The sequence below is a fragment of the Portunus trituberculatus genome, chromosome 36, assembly GCF_017591435.1.
Source record: "Portunus trituberculatus isolate SZX2019 chromosome 36, ASM1759143v1, whole genome shotgun sequence".
Taxonomy (NCBI): Eukaryota; Metazoa; Arthropoda; class Malacostraca; order Decapoda; family Portunidae; genus Portunus; species Portunus trituberculatus.
Genome location: NC_059290.1, coordinates 1,776,725 through 1,799,224, shown reverse-complemented (window position 1 = coordinate 1,799,224; position 22,500 = coordinate 1,776,725). Strand labels below are relative to the sequence as shown.

The following is a 22,500-nucleotide window of genomic DNA, read 5'->3' as shown; positions in this document are numbered from 1 at the left end:
AGGCTACATGCTGGTTGGTGCCCCTGAAAAGAAGTGAACACTACATAGGTGATGTGACTTATTTATTCCCTTCATAAACTACTCTTAATTCTATCTAGTGACATGAGCTATTATCCCCCTAATGAAGAGTGGCTCAATCATGGCAGGTACCTTCTCAAACTCCCTCAATCCATTAATTTACTTTTCATAACAGTAATGAAAAATCAACACATTTAGTTTCTCTTTTTTCAGATTACTGGTGCTGAGGATGGATGCAGCTTATAGTTGCGGAGAATGATAGGTCTACTTTATTAAGATAACTCGACAAAAGAAAAATGCATTTATCCACGTTGAAACTTGTGATAATGATCCAACAACACTGGTAACATCCAAGAACTGACTCGTTATTGGTGCATCTTGGTGCTGCCTGAGTGAGGAATCGGTTTATATAAACAAACTCTCCAAATTGCAGTCTACATGAGCATCTGAATGAATTCAGTATTGCCTGTTAATGTTTTGACAGCATATGAAACCAAGTAAGAGATGTTTGTGGAGGTTTCTGCTTTCCTCATGATGTGACATACACTAGATCCTGATCAGAAGACTATTAGAAGTTTTACTCATTGGGATAGGTTTTCTTTTTCAGGTTCTCCAGTCACTAACTGTTGAAGCAAACCCAGCAAATTCATGCTTTTTTTTTTTTTTTTTTTTTGTTCAGATGGATGGTAGGGCCACAGAGATGGCAAACTGTTTTCCTGTATTGATATCTGTACACAAGATGATGCCTGGTGAATCATGCACTCTGTCACTTGATTTTGATCTCGGTTCCTGATAATTTTGAAAGTTTTTTTCCAAGGACTGTAATGCTATCCAGAATGGCAAACGACTTTCTGCTTCATGCTTATAAATGTGAATAATAATGTCTCCAACTTCTGATCCCAATCTCCATTTGATGTGCTTCTTGTTGGATTCATTCATTAAAAAATCTGTGGAATGTATGAAGCTCTCCATTCTAGCTGCAAGTGTGGCTACAGGAACAACTAATTGGTTTATCAGGTAAATGCTTGTTTTAGATTTTTTTAGTATAATATGTGGCAAGAGTTATGATGATAATTAGTCTCCACAGTAACAATGTCTCGACTTGTTTCTGCTAATATCATGTCATCTTGTTTTTCCACTGCACAATGTCAAAGCACCTCAACTATTAACTGCCTTGCCAAGACGAGATGTTCACGAGTGGATGTGTTCTTTTCAAATGCTTATCTTTTCTACAAAATATACTCAGGCTAGTACACTATCTGAATGTAAATGGCACTCTGTTATGTCTTTGTTGCTCCAATGCAGCCTGGATTGTCTTCTGAATTTTAAGCTTTTCTTTAATTTTTATTCAAATATCTTTTTAGAGTAAATTGGCTCCTACATTGTCTGTGGTAACATATGTTGGGCATCTCTTGCTCATGTAGATTTTCTGCAGTTCAGAGAGTTGGTTTATGATTCCTCACTCGGGCAACATCAAGAAGCACCAATGATGAGTCATAGTCTTAAGATGTTACTAAGTGGTGTTGGGTCATTATCACGTTTCATTGTAGATAATGCATTTTTCTTTCATGGAGTCCACCTTGACAAAAAATGTTGTTGGGTCATTATCACAAGTTTCAATGTGGATAATGCATTTTTCTTTCATGGAGTCCATCTTGACAAAGTAGACCTCCTATCGTTCTCCAGAACTATAAGCTGCATCCATCATCAGCACCAGTAATCTGAAAGAAACAATGTGTTCATTACTGTTATGAACAGTAAATGAATGTTTTGAGGAGTGTAAGAAGATACCTGCCATGACTGAGCCACCCCTCTTCATTAGGGATATGGCTAGTGTGTCACTAGATGAAATTATTTTATGAAGGGAACAAGTCACATCACGTATGTTGTTCGCCACTTTACAGCAACCAGCGTGTGTAGCCCATTGACAAGCATGATTGTTGTTATTTTAACATCAAATAACTTTCTTCATAACAACAAATAACTTTCTTAATATAACAACTTAAATCACATAGGAGCTGGTATCAAAAGAAAGCTCCTGAAATATAGAATATGAATGTGAAGTTCAATCACAAATACCAGACATAATAGAATTAATACAATTTCTATAAGGAAATAGAAATGTTCATTAATTTCAACAAATATGCTCATAACTAACACTGATTGACCAACAAATCAACTTCATACATAAATGGTTTATAATAGGCAAGGAAGGCAGATATAGAATAATGCTCTTGTATATTTTTTAAGGCTGTAGATAATTAATTTATTGATCTTTAAATTGAACACAGATTTACCAACACTCCATCCAGCCTTACAGACTACAACCCACCACAACCAATTCTTTGTAATGAATGAAACAAGGGAAAGACGGTAAAAGTAGCAGCACATTTTTATAAGCATTTACTTGTTACACTGCAGTAAAGCCACATGTGAATAAGAATTTTTTGAGTTAATGATTATTTATTGAAACGTAAAAAAATGTATTGATACCAACCAATATCTCTTGCAAATTATGTTTTCCGGTGTTTAAAAATTCATGCCCTGAAGGTGTATATAAACAGCCAACCAAACCCCAAAAAAATATAAGTTTAAGGTCTTAGAGTTTTGCACAAAGAGGTGCTGTCCCTCCCAAAGCTCCCTAGGGAGGGTTACCATTCTCTTACTCCTGACCCTCTCCCATCAAGGGGGGGAGGAACATGATCTCTCTTATGTGCAAAACTCATCTTAAACTTTATATTGAAGTTAGTTGGCTGATTTTTTTTCTATATACCTTCAGGGCATGAATTGTTACCACCAGAAAACTTTTACCTAAGGCTCATGATTAATTTACATTTTTATCTTACAGTAAACACCTAGACCCAAGCAGATCCTGCAGATCGGGTTGTCTCCGAAAGGGATAACCCAGCATGGAGGAGGCCAAGGGGACATCCACAGAACTCATGGATGCAGCAAGTCAATGCCTCTTGCTGGGAGTTACTTGACACTGAAAGGGAGCTTGCATGGAGATTCGCGAGGCATGACCCCCTGGAGTGGTGCTATAGTAGGGTAGGCGAGGTGACACGCCCCCCATGATTGACTGAGACACCTAGAACAGCACTGATAACTTGAATTATATAATATAGATAATCTAATGACTTGAATTATATAATATAGATAATCTATAACAATAGTCACTGATTTATTGGCAATGCAAAACCATATATCTCCTACACAGCAAAGCATCCTATATATACATCACACAAGAGAGATGGCTGTCTTGCAAGAGACATCAGGGAGGAGCACCACTCCCAGTACTGGCTAGACACACCCTCCACTTGGCTCTTTCAACTATGACAGGCAAGGCACCACCAGCTTTGACTACAGACATGATGTCCTCCACTAGCTTGTTGGTAAATATCTGCAAAAAAAGTAAAATGGAACTTTAGGGAAATGGTTATGAAAGTACTAGTGAACTTAATCTACATAGCAGCAACTTGCACATTAATTCCTCACTCAAACACAAACCTACTTTTTCACTATTCACTAACAAATCAATTCCATACCTGTTTTCTTATTATATCTATATCCATTATTCCCCATACATAAATCAAGGTTATCTTTGAGCAAAAACCTTTGATATGTATATGACAATTAAAAAAGGTGAGCCATGCCTTCTCTCTCTTCCACACTGATCAATGCAACCATGCCTTCTCTCTCTTCCACACTGATCAATGCAAACCATTCTTATAAACCCTTTTGTTTAACATTCTGCAACACACTACCTCACCAGTAACAACTCTCACCCATATCATGACACACAAGCTGGATAAAGCTACTCTTTTTTCCATAAGTTACCTTCTCTCCATCCATCCACCATGCCACACTATCCTTCCATACTCACATCATAACATCTAACCTTTTCTTAATGTCAAAAAACAGTAAAATAAATGTTAATTATGACCTGTTGACACTTACTTTGCCTACTTCTTTTTCTTCTTCCACCTCCTCCTATTCTTCTTCCTCTTCTGTATTAATGCAACTTTTCATCTGCAATAAAAGTAAAAACAAAGTAGTAGTAATGATAGATAGCAGCAGGTGGTAGTGGTGGTGATTGTAGTAGGTAGACATTATACATAATTTTTTTTTTCTAGTGACTATGTAACTAAGAAAGATAATATATATATTAGATCTATCTAGTGTGGGCAAACTACGGCCCGCAGGCCGGCCAAAGGAATTCATGCGGCCCGACAAATGTTAGTAAATTTGAATGAGCAAGTTAATAAAAACCATAAACCAAATACTATTGTAAGCATTTCATTATCAACACAAGTAAGTAGTGCACATGTGTGAGAATCCTTTTTTAATTTGCTATTTAAAATATTAATGATCTTGGGTTAATATAGTACGTGGCCCTAGCACTGAAAAGTTTGCCCACCCCTATTATGTTAGACAATACAATGGATACATTATATACACACACACGCACACACGTGCACACACAGGACACTAGACAATACAATGGATACATTATATACACACACACACGTGCACACACAGGACACACACGCAACACACATGCGTGCGCGCGCACACACACACACACACACACACAAAATTGTTCTATAGATTCATAAATGGAAAAATTAGGTTAAAAGGAGAGAACGAGATGGTGGAAGACCCAAAAAGTATGCCAGAACTATTAAATAAAAAATTCCAGGAGGTATTTACTACAGAATCCAAATTTGAGAGGCCACAGGGTAATGGAGAGACAATCTATATGAAAGAGATTAAAGTAACCAAGCTTGAAATAAAAGAGTTAATGAAGGAACTGGATGAAGAGAAGGCAATGGGACCGGATGAAGTCTCAGGCAGAATACTGAAAGAATGTAGGGAAGAAATAGCAAGTCCTATATACAACACATAAAATGCTCAATAGAAAATGGAACAGTGCCAGTAGAATGGAAAAGAGCTGAGGTGGTTCCCATATATAAGAGTGGAAGGAAAGAAGAACCTTTAAATTACAGACCGGTATCACTAACTAGTGTAATATGCAAGATGTGTGAAAGAATAATAAAGAAACAATGGATCGAGTTCCTTGAAGACCAAATTAATATCAAATAGCCAATTTGGTTTTCCAAATTAATATCAAATAGCCAATTTGGTTTTAGAAAAGGACGGTCTTGTGTAACTAATTTATTGAGTTTCTATTCTAGAATAGTTGATAGAGTACAAGAGAGAGAGGGATGGGTTGACTGCATCTATTTGGATTTAAAAAAGGCATTTGACAAAGTGCCACACGCAAAATTACTGTGGAAGTTAGAGGAGAAGGGTGGCTTAAAAGGAAGCACATTGAGATGGATAGAAAATTATTTGAGGGGGAGAGAAATAAGGACGGTAGTTAAAGATATGAAGTCCAAGTGGAGAGCAGTAGAAAGCGGAGTGCCACAGGGGTCAGTATTGGCACCAGTACTTTTCCTCATTTATATTAACGACATGCCAGAAGGAGTGAACAGCTACATAAATTTGTTTGCGGATGATACGAAACTGTGCAGAGTTATAAAGCAAAAGGAGGATTGTGAAATACTGCAAGAAGACCTAAATAAGATCTGGGAATGGAGTAAAAAGTTGGAAATGGAATTCAATGTGAACAAAAGCCATGTCATGGAAATGGGAAAGAGTGAAAGATGACCTGTGGGAATCTATAAGATGGGAGATGGAGTAGAACTGGAGAAAGTCAAAATGGAAAAGGACTTAGGAGTGACGATGGAAGAAAACAATCAACCAGTAAGCCATATTGATAGAATTTTTAGAGAAACATATAATTTGCTGAGGAATATTGGAGTAGCATTTCACTACATGGAGAAAGAAATGATGAAGAAATTGATAAATACTATAATAAGACCCAGATTGGAATATGCAGGAGTAGTGTGGACCCCTCATAAAAAGAAACACATAAGGAAATTGAGAGGCTACAAAAATGGCTACAAGAATGGTCCCAGAACTTGAAGGGATGACATATGAGGAGAGACTAAAGGCTATGGATCTACCAACCTTGGAACAAAGAAGGAGAGAGGAGACCTGATACAAGTCTATAAATTGATCAACGGAATGGACCAAGTGGATAATGAGAAACTGATCCTGAGAGAAGAATATGACACCAAGCACAAGATCGCATAGTAAAAAGCTGAGAAAGGGAAGATGTCTGAGAGATATTAAAAATATAGTTTCCAGAGATGTATTGAGACGTGGAACAGTTTAGATGAAGAAGTAGTGTCTGCAACGAGTGTGCACACTTTTAAAGTAAGATTGGATAAGTGTAGATATGGAGACGGGGCCACAAGAGCATAAAGCCCAGGCCCTGTAAAACTACAACTAGGTAAATACACACACACACACACACACACACACACACACACACACACACACACACACACACACACACAGTTGGTGTGTGGTGGCCCGGTAGCTCAGTGGTTAGAGCTGGCTTACACACACACACACACACACACACACACACACACACACACACACACACACACACACACACACACACACACACACACACACACACACACGGGACATCGTCGATGGCGGAGGTGGTCGCTGAGCTCCAGAGCAATCATCTATAATTCTACAGTTACCTAAGAGTAACCAAGGTGGGAAAGGAGCTGGTAATGTTTGTCCCGTCTCCATATAGTCATGTTAACTGTTGATTAGCAAAATAATGTCCAGTGAAGGTAAATATAAACTGTAGCCTGCGTTTGAGCCATCAGCTGGTTTGTTTACGTCTGCGCAACATGGCGGCCGTGAACTCGAAAGAGGAATCAGACTTCACAGGGTTTCAAGGAATAATGGAGAAGAGCGCTTATGTGAAGAAAATTCTGGAGTTAGAAGGTAAAATTGAAAACTGTTTGAAAAGTATGAGGGCCTGGAAACGAGTTATGACAATGTAAAAAGAGACTGTGCCGATATGAAGAAGGAAAATGCAGCACTGAAAGAGGAAGTTAAGCTAATTAAAGTGAATTGCGAAAAATGTGGAGAATCTCTAGGAAAAGTGATGGAGAAGCAGGCTGAATGGAAAAAAAGTCAGGAAGTGGAAAGAAAGGAGGTAAATTACAAAGTTGCAAGTCTGGAAAAGGAAATCAAAGAGTCAGGGGAGAAAACTTTGGGCCTTGTTGAAATTATAGATCAACAGATCATAGAAGAGAAGATAGCTGAGAAAGTGGTGAAGGTTATTAAGTCAAATGAGACATTGGTGAGGGAAACTGTAGACAAAAAGAGATGTGTGGTGATATTTGGTGTGGAGGAGGATAAGACACCGAGTAAAATGGAGAGAGAGAAAACATAAAAAGGTGATAAATAATATCATTAATGTGGTGCAAGAGGAGGAAAAGACCTAGTACAAGAAATAGAGGACTTCCATAGAATTGGAAAGTTCACAAGAGAAGGTATGAGGCCAATAAGAATCAAACTTAAGTCACAAAAGGATGTAGATGAATTGGTGGAGAAGTCATGGAGGCTAGCCCAGCAGGAAACAACAAGGAAGATTTGGTTGAGAAGAGATCTCGGTGAAAAGGAAAGAGAAATGTTAAATGAGTTGAGAAAGGAGGCTTTGAAAAAAATGAAGAGAGGACAGAAGAGAGAAGAAAGAGTTTTTCTGGAGAATCTTGGATATGAGACTGAGGAAGTGGTTCATAACCCAGAAAAGTACAGCAAGAAAGGACTAAAGAAACTTACATATGAGCGAAATGTAATGTATTCCAACATAAATGGAGTGATATCGGGGATTTTAGAACTCAACGATTACTTGAGGGACAAGAACCCAGATATTGTGGGTCTTACTGAAACAAAACTGAGAGAGGGAGAAGACCTGATGATGGTTGGAGAAGGGAAATATAATGTTTGGAAAAGAAATAGAGTAGGTAAGATGGGAGGAGGAGTGATGTTGCTGGTTAAAAAAGATATAAAGGTGGATCAAGTGAAAAAGGTATGGGAAAGGCAGAAGTGCTAAAGATCAGAGCAGAAACTAATGAAGGAAAAAGAGGCACTACATAGTGGTGTACGTACCACCTAAGACAAATGCATGGTCAGTACAGGAATATGAAGAAATGATAAGTGATACAGGAACATGTCTGGAAGAAATGTTGGGTGGCTGTGAACGAACTATAATGATGGGAGATTTTAATTGTAAAGAGGTGTGTTGGGAGGACTGGTCAATGGAAGGATCAGAGACAACATGGGGAAATACACTATTGACACTGGCAATGGAAAATGTGTTAACTCAGTGGGTCAAAGAAGATACTAGGTTTGGAGGAGAGGGAGCATCGTCAAGACTGGACTTGGTCTTTAGTACAGAGCCAATGGTCATTGAGGAGATGAGGGTGGAGTGCCCTTTAGCAAAGAGTGATCATGCAGTTTTGGAGTTCAAGGTGATAGACGAAGAGAAATCTAGAAGAAATGAAGAATATAAAGTGGGAAGATGGAATTATGCCAAGACAGATTTTGGAAACCTAAAGAAATTCTTTCAAGAGACAAATTGGATGAAATTCAAGAGTGCTAAGGAGCAAATGAAAAGTGGAAGGAATTTATAAAAATATACAAAGAAGGTGAGAAAAATTTGTACCAATAAGACAACATAGAGAAGTTGGAAAGCAGGACTGGTTTAACGATAGATGTGAAAAGGCTAGAACAAGAAAAGAGGATGCATGGAAGAGGTGGAGAAGGAAAAGACGGATTAAGCAGTGGAAAGTTACAAAAGAGCAAGAAATGAATATGTGTTGATTAGAAGAGAAGAAAGAAAGAAACAAGAAAAGGATATAATTGATAAATGTAAAGACCAACCAAGGCTTTTTACAGACATGTGAACAACAACATCAAAAATAGAGAAAGTATTGAAAGTTTAGAAGTAAATGGAGTATGCAGTGAAGATCCCAGGAAATGGCAGAGGCTATGAATGGATGCTTTCGGAAGGTATTCACAAAGGAGACTGCTTTTGACAAACCACTGGTAATGGAACAGAAAGGGATTATGAAGGAGTTTCAAGTAACTGTGGAGGAGATCAAGAACATGATGGGGAGTTTAGAAGTGAGAAAAGCTGTGGGACCTGATGGGGTATCAGGATGGATTTTAAGAGAATGCAGGAGCAATTGGCAGAAAAAGTTTGTGAAGTAATTGATGCCTCATTAAGGGAAGGTGTAGTGCCCCAAGACTGGAAAAGAGCTAACATTGTCCCAATCTATAAATCAGGTAACAAGAGAGACCCATTGAACTATAGACCAGTGTCACTTACAAGTGTGGTAGCTAAGATGTGTGAGAGGGTGGTGAAGAATAGATGGACAGACTTCTTGGAGAAAATGACATACTTTGTGAGTGTCAATTTGGTTTTAGAAAGGGCGTTCATGCACGACAAACCTGATATGTTACTATTCGAGGGTGATAGATGTAATACAGGAAAGAGATGGTTGGGCTGATGGAATATATCTGGATTTAAAAAAGGCCTTTGATAAGGTACCACACCAGAGACTGATCTGGAAACTTGAAATGGTAGGAGGAGTGCATGGCAGTTTACTAAAATGGATGGAAGACTTTTGGTAGGAAGAGAAATGAGAACAATAATTAAGGACAGACCATCAGAATGGGGATTGGTGGAGAGTGGAGTTCCACAGGGATCAGTGTTGGCACCAGTAATGTTCGCAGTCTACATAAATGACATGGTGGATGGGGTGTCCAGTTATGTGAGCCTATTTGCAGACGATGCAAAATTGTTAAGAAAAGTGAGATGTGACAAAGATTGCGAACTACTCCAGGAAGACTTGGACAGAATATGGAAATGGAGCTGTACATGGCAAATGGAGTTCAACACGACAAAATGCAAGAAAATAGAGTTTGGCAAGAGTGAAAGAAGAATCAGGAGTATGTACAAGATAGGAAATGAAGACATAAAACCAGTCATGAAGAAAAGACCTTGGGGTGACAATTACCAATGACCTATCGCCAGAGAGACATATAAACAAAATAATTGGAGAAGTATTGAACTTATTGAGGAACATAAGAGTGGCGTCAGATATCTAGATGAAGAAATGATGAAGAAAATAATTACTGCAATGATAAGACCGAGGCTTGAATATGCAACAATACAGTGGGCTCCGAACTTAAAGAAACACATAAGGAAACTAGAGAAAGTACAGAGGGCTGCAACGAAAATGGTGCCTGACTTAAGAGATTTGACTTATGAAGACAGACTGAAAAGAATGCAACTTCCAACCCTGGAAAACAGAAGAGAAAGGGGAGACCTGATAGCAATATACAGAGTGATGATTGGCATGGAAAAATGGATAGGGAAGATCTGTGTATGTGGAATGAAGAATGTCGAGAGGGCATGGGAAAAACTAAAATGGCCACTTATAGGAGAGATGTGAAAAATATAGCTTCCTCATAGAAGGGTGGAAGCATGGAATAGTTTAGACGTGGAAGTGGTCAACGCAAGGAATATTCATGATTTTAAGAAAAGCTGGACATTAATAGATATGGAGACGGGACAACACGAGCATAGCTCTTTTCCGTATGTTACAATTAGGTAAATACAATTAGGTAAATACACACACACACACACACACACACACACACACATATGAGACTGAGGAAGTGGTTCATAACCCAGAAAAGTACAGCAAGAAAGGACTAAAGAAACTTACATATGAGCGAATGTAATGTATTCCAACATAAATGGAGTGATATCGGGATTTTAGAACTCAACGATTACTTGAGGGACAAGAACCCAGATATTGTGGGTCTTACTGAAACAAAACTGAGAGAGGGAGAAGACCTGATGATGGTTGGAGAAGGAAATATAATGTTTGGAAAAGAAATAGAGTAGGTAAGATGGGAGGAGGAGTGATGTTGCTGGTTAAAAAGATATAAAGGTGGATCAAGTGAAAGAAGGTATGGGAAAGGCAGAAGTGCTAAAGATCAGAGCAGAAACTAATGAAGGAAAAAGAGGCACTACATAGTGGTGTACGTACCACCTAAGACAAATGCATGGTCAGTACAGGAATATGAAGAAATGATAAGTGATACAGGAACATGTCTGGAAGAAATGTTGGGTGGCTGTGAACGAACTATAATGATGGGAGATTTTAATTGTAAAGAGGTGTGTTGGGAGGACTGGTCAATGGAAGGATCAGAGACAACATGGGGAAATACACTATTGACACTGGCAATGGAAAATGTGTTAACTCAGTGGGTCAAAGAAGATACTAGGTTTGGAGGAGAGGGAGCATCGTCAAGACTGGACTTGGTCTTTAGTACAGAGCCAATGGTCATTGAGGAGATGAGGGTGGAGTGCCCTTTAGCAAAGAGTGATCATGCAGTTTTGGAGTTCAAGGTGATAGATGAAGAGAAATCTAGAAGAAATGAAGAATATAAAGTGGGAAGATGGAATTATGCCAAGACAGATTTTGGAAACCTAAAGAAATTCTTTCAAGAGACAAATTGATGAAATTCAAGAGTGCTAAGGAGCAAATGAAAAGTGGAAGGAATTTATAAAAATATACAAAGAAGGTGAGAAAAATTTGTACCAATAAGACAACATAGAGAAGTTGGAAAGCAGGACTGGTTTAACGATAGATGTGAAAAGGCTAGAACAAGAAAAGAGGATGCATGGAAGAGGTGGAGAAGGAAAAGACGGATTAAGCAGTGGAAAGTTACAAAAGAGCAAGAAATGAATATGTGTTGATTAGAAGAGAAGAAAGAAAGAAACAAGAAAAGGATATAATTGATAAATGTAAAGACCAACCAAGGCTTTTTACAGACATGTGAACAACAACATCAAAAATAGAGAAAGTATTGAAAGTTTAGAAGTAAATGGAGTATGCAGTGAAGATCCCAGGAAATGGCAGAGGCTATGAATGGATGCTTTGGAAGGTATTCACAAAGGAGACTGCTTTTGACAAACCACTGGTAATGGAACAGAAAGGGATTATGAAGGAGTTTCAAGTAACTGTGGAGGAGATCAAGAACATGATGGGGAGTTTAGAAGTGAGAAAAGCTGTGGGACCTGATGGGGTATCAGGATGGATTTTAAGAGAATGCAGGAGCAACTGGCAGAAAAAGTTTGTGAAGTAATTGATGCCTCATTAAGGGAAGGTGTAGTGCCCCAAGACTGGAAAAGAGCTAACATTGTCCCAATCTATAAATCAGGTAACAAGAGAGACCCATTGAACTATAGACCAGTGTCACTTACAAGTGTGGTAGCTAAGATGTGTGAGAGGGTGGTGAAGAATAGATGGACAGACTTCTTGGAGAAAATGACATACTTTGTGAGTGTCAATTTGGTTTTAGAAAAGGGCGTTCATGCACGACAAACCTGATATGTTACTATTCGAGGGTGATAGATGTAATACAGGAAAGAGATGGTTGGGCTGATGGAATATATCTGGATTTAAAAAGGCCTTTGATAAGGTACCACACCAGAGACTGATCTGGAAACTTGAAATGGTAGGAGGAGTGCATGGCAGTTTACTAAAATGGATGGAAGACTTTTGGTAGGAAGAGAAATGAGAACAATAATTAAGGACAGACCATCAGAATGGGGATTGGTGGAGAGTGGAGTTCCACAGGATCAGTGTTGGCACCAGTAATGTTCGCGGTCTACATAAATGACATGGTGGATGGGGTGTCCAGTTATGTGAGCCTATTTGCAGACGATGCAAAATTGTTAAGAAAAGTGAGATGTGACAAAGATTGCGAACTACTCCAGGAAGACTTGGACAGAATATGGAAATGGAGCTGTACATGGCAAATGGAGTTCAACACGACAAAATGCAAGAAAATAGAGTTTGGCAAGAGGAAAGAAGAATCAGGAGTATGTACAAGATAGGAAATGAAGACATAAAACCAGTCATGAAGAAAAGACCTTGGGGTGACAATTACCAATGACCTATCGCCAGAGAGACATATAAACAAAATAATTGGAGAAGTATTGAACTTATTGAGGAACATAAGAGTGGCGTTCAGATATTTAGATGAAGAAATGATGAAGAAAATAATTACTGCAATGATAAGACCGAGGCTTGAATATGCAACAATACAGTGGGCTGAACTTAAAGAAACACATAAGGAAACTAGAGAAAGTACAGAGGGCTGCAACAAAATGGTGCCTGACTTAAGAGATTTGACTTATGAAGACAGACTGAAAAGAATGCAACTTCCAACCCTGGAAAACAGAAGAGAAAGGGGAGACCTGATAGCAATATACAGAGTGATGATTGGCATGGAAAAATGGATAGGGAAGATCTGTGTATGTGGAATGAAAGAATGTCGAGAGGGCATGGGAAAAACTAAAATGGCCACTTATAGGAGAGATGTGAAAAATATAGCTTCCTCATAGAAGGGTGGAAGCATGGAATAGTTTAGACGTGGAAGTGGTCAACGCAAGGAATATTCATGATTTTAAGAAAAGCTGGACATTAATAGATATGGAGACGGGACAACACGAGCATAGCTCTTTTCCGTATGTTACAATTAGGTAAATACAATTAGGTAACACACACACACACACACACAGTGGATCAAGTGAAAGAAGGTATGGGAAAGGCAGAAGTGCTAAAGATCAGAGCAGAAACTAATGAAGGAAAAAGAGGCACTACATAGTGGTGTACGTACCACCTAAGACAAATGCATGGTCAGTACAGGAATATGAAGAAATGATAAGAGATACAGGAACATGTCTGGAAGAAATGTTGGGTGGCTGTGAACGAACTATAATGATGGGAGATTTAATTGTAAAGAGGTGTGTTGGGAGGACTGGTCAATGGAAGGATCAGAGACAACATGGGGAAATACACTATTGACACTGGCAATGGAAAATGTGTTAACTCAGTGGGTCAAAGAAGATACTAGGTTTGGAGGAGAGGGAGCATCACAAGACTGGACTTGGTCTTTAGTACAGAGCCAATGGTCATTGAGGAGATGAGGGTGGAGTGCCCTTTAGCAAAGAGTGATCATGCAGTTTTGGAGTTCAAGGTGATAGATGAAGAGAAATCTAGAAGAAATGAAGAATATAAAGTGGGAAGATGGAATTATGCCAAGACAGATTTTGGAAACCTAAAGAAATTCTTTCAAGAGACAAATTGATGAAATTCAAGAGTGCTAAGGAGCAAATGAAAAGTGGAAGGAATTTATAAAATATACAAAGAAGGTGAGAAAAATTTGTACCAATAAGACAACATAGAGAAGTTGGAAAGCAGGACTGGTTTAACGATAGATGTGAAAAGGCTAGAACAAGAAAAGAGGATGCATGGAAGAGGTGGAGAAGGAAAAGACGGATTAAGCAGTGGAAAGTTACAAAAGAGCAAGAAATGAATATGTGTTGATTAGAAGAGAAGAAAGAAAGAAACAAGAAAAGGATATAATTGATAAATGTAAAGACCAACCAAGGCTTTTTACAGACATGTGAACAACAACATCAAAAATAGAGAAAGTATTGAAAGTTTAGAAGTAAATGGAGTATGCAGTGAGAAGATCCCAGGAAATGGCAGAGGCTATGAATGGATGCTTTCGGAAGGTATTCACAAAGGAGACTGCTTTTGACAAACCACTGGTAATGGAACAGAAAGGGATTATGAAGGAGTTTCAAGTAACTGTGGAGGAGATCAAGAATATGATGGGGAGTTTAGAAGTGAGAAAAGCTGTGGGACCTGATGGGGTATCAGGATGGATTTTAAGAGAATGCAGGAGCAACTGGCAGAAAAAGTTTGTGAAGTAATTGATGCCTCATTAAGGGAAGGTGTAGTGCCCCAAGACTGGAAAAGAGCTAACATTGTCCCAATTTATAAATCAGGTAACAAGAGAGACCCATTGAACTATAGACCAGTGTCACTTACAAGTGTGGTAGCTAAGATGTGTGAGAGGGTGGTGAAGAATAGATGGACAGACTTCTTGGAGAAAAATGACATACTTTGTGAGTGTCAATTTGGTTTTAGAAAAGGGTGTTCATGCACGACAAACCTGATATGTTACTATTCGAGGGTGATAGATGTAATACAGGAAAGAGATGGTTGGGCTGATGGAATATATCTGGATTTAAAAAAGGCCTTTGATAAGGTACCACACCGGAGACTGATCTGGAAACTTGAAATGGTAGGAGGAGTGCATGGCAGTTTACTAAAATGGATGGAAGACTTTTGGTAGGAAGAGAAATGAGAACAATAATTAAGGACAGACCATCAGAATGGGGCTTGGTGGAGAGTGGAGTTCCACAGGGATCAGTGTTGGCACCAGTAATGTTCGCGGTCTACATAAATGACATGGTGGATGGGGTGTCCAGTTATGTGAGCCTATTTGCAGACGATGCAAAATTGTTAAGAAAAGTGAGATGTGACAAAGATTGCGAACTACTCCAGGAAGACTTGGACAGAATATGGAAATGGAGCTGTACATGGCAAATGGAGTTCAACACGACAAAATGCAAGAAATTAGAGTTTGGCAAGAGTGAAAGAAGAATCAGGAGTATGTACAAGATAGGAAATGAAGACATAAAACCAGTCATGAAGAAAAAGACCTTGGGGTGACAATTACCAATGACCTATCGCCAGAGAGACATATAAACAAAATAATTGGAGAAGTATTGAACTTATTGAGGAACATAAGAGTGGCGTCAGATATTTAGATGAAGAAATGATGAAGAAAATAATTACTGCAATGATAAGACCAAGGCTTGAATATGCAACAATACAGTGGGCTCGAACTTAAAGAAACACATAAGGAAACTAGAGAAAGTACAGAGGGCTGCAACAAAAATGGTGCCTGACTTAAGAGATTTGACTTATGAAGACAGACTGAACAGAATGCAACTTCCGACCCTGGAAAACAGAAGAGAAAGGGGAGACCTGATAGCAATATACAGAGTGATGATTGGCATGGAAAAATGGATAGGGAAGATCTGTGTATGTGGAATGAAAGAATGTCGAGAGGGCATGGGAAAAACTAAAATGGCCACTTATAGGAGAGATGTGAAAAATATAGCTTCCTCATAGAAGGGTGGAAGCATGGAATAGTTTAGACGTGGAAGTGGTCAACGCATGGAATATTCATGATTTTAAGAAAAGCTGGACATTAGTAGATATGGAGACGGGACACGAGCATAGCTCTTTTCCGTATGTTACAATTAGGTAAATACAATTAGGTAAATACACACACACACACACACACACACACACACACACACACACACACACACACACACACACACACACACAAGATTAAAAGGAGAGCAAGGGATAGTAGATGACCCTAAGAATGTAGGAATACATTACAAGGGCACTGGAAGGAAAACAAAGTGTTGGAAAAAAAAAAAAATGGTTGAGGTTAAGAGGAATTGCTAAATAATAGGTTTCAGCAAGTATTTACTAAAGAAACAATGTTTGTAAAGCCACAGAATGTACAAGGAAATGTGCACATGGATGACATTAAGATACCTAAAAGGAGTTATATAAAATGTTGGAGGAACTTAAAGATGATAAAGCGATGGGACCAGATGAAGTTTCAGGAAAATTATTGAAGGAGTGTAGAGAAGAATTGATTGATCCATTATATGATATTATAAGGTGTTCATTAGAAACAGGGAAGTACCAGTAGAGTGGAAGAGAGCTGAAGTGGTGCCCATTTATAAGGGAGGCAGTAAGGAAGAGCCTCTTAACTATAGACCTGTGTCTCTAACAAGTGTGGTCGGTAAGATTTGTGAGAGGGTGATAAAGAAATATTGATACGGTTCCTGGAGGATCATAAGTTATTATCGGATCATCAATTTGGCTTTAGGAAAGGGAGGTCATGTGTAACAAATCTACTGAGCTTTTATTCAAGAGTGGTTGACAAAATACAAGAAAGAGAGGGATGGATGGACTGTGTATATTTGGATTTAAAGAAAGCTTTTGACAAGGTACCTCACATGAGACTGTTATGGAAATTAGAGATTTATGGAGGACTGAAAGGAAAAGTGTTAAAGTGGATGGAAAACTACTTGAGATGGAGGGAGATGAGAATGGTAATAAGGGATGCAAAGTCGGACTGGTTGGTGGTGGAGAGTGGAGTCCCACAAGGCTCAGTGCTGGCACCAATACTTTTCCTTGTATATATTAATGACATGCCAAAGGGAGTAAACAGTTATATTAATTTGTTTGCGGATGATGCAAAGTTGTGTAGGTGTGTGAAGAGTGAAGATTGAGAAATTTTACAGGCAGATCTGGATAAGATTTGGGAGTGGAGCAAGAGGTGGCAAATGGAATTTAATCTGAGCAAAAGTCATGTGATGGAGATGGGGAAGAGTGGAAGACGGCCAAGAGGGTCATATAAGATAGGTGAAGAAGTAGTGTTGAAAAAGGTGGAAAAGGAAAAGGATTTGGGAGTGGTAATACAAGACCATGGGCAGTTTGAGGCTCATATTGATAAGATGTTTGGAGAAACGTATAATTTGATAAAAAATATTGGATTAGCCTTCCATTATATGGATAAAGATATGATGAAGAAATTAATTAGTACGGTAATTAGACCAAAATTGGAATATGCTGGAGTGGTTTGGTCCCCTTATAAAAAGAAGCATATAAGGAAGTTGGAAAGATTGCAGAGAATGGCAACAAAAATGGTTCCGGAATTGGCAGAAATGACCTATGAGGAGAGATTAAAAGAAATGAATTTGCTTACCTTGGAACAAAGAAGAGAAAGAGGAAATTTAATACAGGTTTATAAACTGTTGAACGGACTGGATGAAGTGGATAATGAGCAAATGATGTTGAGAGAGGAAAACTTAAATAGAACTACAAGATCGCATAGTAAAAAGATAGCCAAGGAATATGCTTGAAGGATGTGAAGAAATATAGTTTCCCACAAAGATGTGTGGAGGTGTGGAATGGTTTGAGTGAGGAGGTGGTGTCAGCGAGGAGTGTGCATAGTTTTAAAGGAAAGTTGGATGTGTAGATATGGAGACGGGCCACACGAATATGATACCCAGGCCCTGTAAAATTACAACTAGGTGAATACACACACACACACACACACACACACACACACACACACACACACACACACACACACACACACACACACACACACACACACACACACACAAGGACACAGACACACACAAAACAACACAAGAAAAAACAGAAAGAAGAAGAAGAGAGAAGAAGAAAGAAGACAAAAACAAAAAAACAAAAATAAAAAAAAAAAAAAAAAAAAAAAAAAAAAAAAAAAAAAAAAAGGACACACACACACACACACACACACACACACACACACACACACACACACAAAACAAAGGAACACAAAAGGAAAATACACACACACAAAAAATTGAAGAGTAACCACAAAGGAAAAAAAGGAAATAAAAAAAAAAACACACACAAAAAAAAAGACACACACAGGAATAGTTTAGATGGAAGTGGTCAAAGATGAATATTCATGATTTTAAGAAAAAGCTGGACATTAGTAGATATGGAGATGTGGAGACAGAGCATAGCTCTTTTTGAAAAGTAAGAATTTGGAAATACACAACACACACACACACACACACCAAAATATAGACCAAAGAAGAAGGAAAGAAAGATTGGTTTAATGCAAGGTGTGCTAAAGGCTAAAGAAGAAAAGAGATGGAGCATGGAAAAGGTGGAGGAGAAATAGGAATCCAACAAATAAGGAAAACTTCAAGGCAGCGAAATGAATATGTTAAGGTGAGGAAGGAAGAGGAAAAGAACAAAAGATAGACCAAAAGAAGAAGGAAAGAAAGATTGGTTTAATGCAAGGTGTGCTAGGGCAAAGAAGAAAAGAGATGGAGCATGGAAAAGGTGGAGGAGAAATAGAATCCAACAAATAAGGAAAACTTCAAGGCAGCGAAATGAATATGTTAAGGTGAGGAAGGAAGAGGAAAAGAACTGAAAAAATATTGTCGTCGAAAATGTAAGGAGCAACCAAAATTGTTCTATAGATTCATAAATGGAAAAATTAGGCAAAAAGAAACAATAGAAAGGTTAAAAGGAGAGAACGGGATGGTGGAAGACCCAAAAAGTATGGTAGAACTATTAAATAAAAATTCCAGGAGGTCTTTACTAAAGAATCCAAATTTGGGAGGCCACAGGGTAATAGACAATCTATATGAAAGAGATTAAAGTAACCAAGCTTGAAATAAAAGAGTTAATGAAGGAACTGGATGAAGAGAAGGCAATGGGACCGGATGAAGTCTCAGGCAGAATACTGAAAGAATGTAGGGAAGAAATAGCAAGTCCTATATACAACATCATAAAATGCTCAATAGAAAATGGAACAGTGCCAGTAGAATGGAAAAGAGCTGAGGTGGTTCCCATATATAAGAGCGGTAGGAAAGAAGAACCTTTAAATTACAGACCGGTATCACTAACTAGTGTAATATGCAAGATGTGTGAAAGAATAATAGAGAAACAATGGATCGAGTTCCTTGAAGACAACAAATTAATATCAAACAGCCAATTTGGTTTTAGAAAAGGACGGTCTTGTGTAACTAATTTATTGAGTTTCTATTCTAGAATAGTTGATAGAATATAAGAGAGAGAGGGATGGATTGACTGTTTTTATTTGGATTTAAAAAAGGTGTTTGACAAAGTGCCACACGCAAGATTACTGTGGAAGTTAGAAGAGAAGGGTGGCTTAAAAGGAAGCACATTGATATGGGTAGAGAATTATTTGAGGGGGAGAGAAATAAGGACGGTAGTTAAAGATATGAAGTCCAAGTGAAGAGCAGTAGAAAGCGGAGTGCCACAGGGGTCAGTATTGGCACCAATACTTTTCCTCATTTATATTAACGACATGCCAGAAGAAGTGAACAGCTACATAAATTTGTTTGCGGATGATACGAAACTGTGGAGAGTTATAAAGCAAAAGGAGGATTGTGAAATACTGCAAGAAGACCTAAATAAGATCTGGGAATGGAGTAAGAAGTGGAAATGGAATTCAATGTGAACAAAAGCCATGTCATGGAAATGGGGAAGAGTGAAAGACGACCTGTGGGAATCTATAAGATGGGAGATGGAGTAGAACTGGAGAAAGTCAAAAGGAAAAGGACTTAGGAGTGACGATGGAAGAAAACAATCAACCAGTAAGCCATATTGATAGAATTTTTAGAGAAACATATAATTTGCTAAGGAATATTGGAGTAGCATTTCACTACATGGACAAAGAAATGATGAAGAAACTGATAAGTACTATAATAAGACCCAGATTGGAATATGCAGGAGTAGTGTGGACCCCTCATAAAAAGAAACACATAAGGAAATTGAGAGGCTACAAAAATGGCTACAAGAATGGTCCCAGAACTTGAAGGGATGACATATGAGGAGAAACTAAAGGCTATGGATCTACCAACCTTGGAACAAAGAAGGGAGAGAGGAGACCTGATACAAGTCTATAAATTGATCAACGGAATGGACCAAGTGGATAATGAGAAACTGATCCTGAGAGAAGAATATGACATCCGAAGCACAAGATCGCATAGTAAAAAGCTGAGAAAGGGAAGATGTCTGAGAGATATTAAAAAATACAGTTTCCTGCAGAGATGTATTGAGATGTGGAACAGTTTAGATGAAGAAGTAGTGTCTGCAACGAGTGTGCACACTTTTAAAGTAAGATTGGATAAGTGTAGATATGGAGACAGGGCCACACGAGCATAAAGCCCAGGCCCTGTAAAACTACAACTAGGTAAATACAACTAGGTAAATACACACATTGGTTTGTTGTAAAACACTACAAAGTATGGAGAAATGATAGAAAAAATAAAGGTGGTGAACTATAGTAAGAGAAATGAGGAAGTGATAAGTATGCTTATAACAGATGGTAAAAGGGACATAAATATTATAACAGTATACATACCACCCAGAACCAGTGCTTGGGAATATGAACAGTATCAAATGGTGATGAGAAATACTCTAGACAGAATGAAGCAAGAACTCATCAGAAAGGATAGAGTGATGATAGTTGGGGACTTTAATTGTAAAGAAATAGTGTGGGAAGACTACGAAGTGGTGAACTGTGGGCAGAGGAATTGTTAAATGTAGCAACAAATAACTTGATGACACAGTGGGTGAGATCACCAACAAGTTGTAGGGGACAAGATGTTGCAGCAAGGTTGGATTTGGTATTTACTAGGGGCATCTCTCTAAAAGAGGAAATTGAACATGTCCCTTAGGGAAAAGTGATCATGATCCTTTTATACCATGTGGGCTTTTCATGGAATTTATGGGCTAAAGGATACTTTTAGGGTACCTCCTATCTTAAAGAGCTAGGAAATGAGTGAGGAAGCCCAACCTACACTCAGACCGTTTGAGCTGGATACGGAATTAAGCACGAATAAGATTGTGGAATGCAGGGAGGAAAAATTTAATTATATTAGGGCAAATTATAACCATATAAGGGAGTTCTTTAATGAAATTGACTGGTCCGTGGTATACCAGGTAAGGGATATGCAATTGAAATACGATAAATCTATGGATTTACATAACTCTGCTGTGAAAAAGTTTGTGCCATATCATAGAAAGAGGACTTTAAATAATAAACAGTGGTTTAATAGAAATTGTGAAGAAGCAAAAAAGAACAAAGAAAAGGCATGGAAGAAACTTAAGAAAAACAGTGATGTATTATCAAGAGAAGTTTACAAAACAGCAAGGAATAGATATGTTGAAGTAAGGAGAACAGCACAAAAGGAATATGAACAGAGGGTGGTGGAAAACTGTGATAGTGACCCTAAAATGTTTTACAAATTCATAAACGGAAAACTAAATATAAGGGAGGCAATAGAAAAGGTAAAAAATGGGCAAGAAGTATATGAGGATGCTAGAGATATAGCTGAAATTTTGAACAACAACTTTTGCAAAGTGTTTACAAAGGAGGAGCATTTTATAGGAGAAAGGCCTACGGAAATAAAGCAAATGCAGGACATCATGGTTACTAAGGAAGATGTAAGGAAAATTATAAGCAATTTGGATATTAATAAATCAATGGGGCCTGATGGCATATCTGGAAGGTTGCTAAAAGAATGTAAGGATCAATAAATCAATGGGGCCTGATGGCATATCTGGAAGGTTGCTAAAAGAATGTAAGGATCAATTGTTGAACCCCGTATTTGATATTGTGGAAACCTCCATACGAACAGGATTAGTCCTGAAAGAGTGGATAAGAGCTGACATTGTGCCTATATATAAGAATGGTAGTAGAATGGAACCGCTAAATTATAGACCAGTATTGTTGACTAGTATATTGTGCAAGGTATGTGAAGAAGTAATTAAAGCTAAGTGGAGTGAGTATCTAGAAAGTGAAAACATTCTGAGTGAAAGACAGTTTGGTTTCAGAAAAGGAAGATTGTGCGTATCCAATTTATTATGTTTTTATTCAAGAGTGACTGACATACTACAACATAGAGAGGGATGGGTGGATGCTATCTACCTGGACTTGAGAAAGGCCTTTGATAAAGTACCACACAATAGA

At 38.2% G+C, this 22,500-nt stretch overlaps 2 long non-coding RNA genes across 8 annotated transcripts in view; one reads left to right on the top strand and one right to left on the bottom strand.

Moving 5' to 3' along the window:
• The window catches only part of LOC123513600, an 8,512-nt gene extending 6,403 nt beyond the window's left edge, over positions 1-2,109 (top strand). Inside the window, exon 3 of the long non-coding RNA XR_006677410.1 lies at positions 232-2,109. This is a non-coding gene — a long non-coding RNA (uncharacterized LOC123513600). The remainder of the gene's footprint in view (positions 1-231) is intronic.
• A 148-nt stretch (positions 2,110-2,257) lies between these two features.
• LOC123513598 overlaps positions 2,258-22,500 on the bottom strand; it is a 32,649-nt gene continuing 12,406 nt past the window's right edge. For 6 of the 7 annotated variants that reach the window (XR_006677407.1, XR_006677406.1, XR_006677409.1 and 3 more), the window contains exons 3-4: positions 3,976-4,047; positions 2,388-3,418 (exon numbers count right to left, since the gene is read on the bottom strand). This is a non-coding gene — a long non-coding RNA (uncharacterized LOC123513598). Of the gene's footprint in view, positions 3,419-3,975; positions 4,048-22,500 lie in introns of all 7 variants that reach the window. The other variant, XR_006677403.1, reaches the window with a different exon arrangement.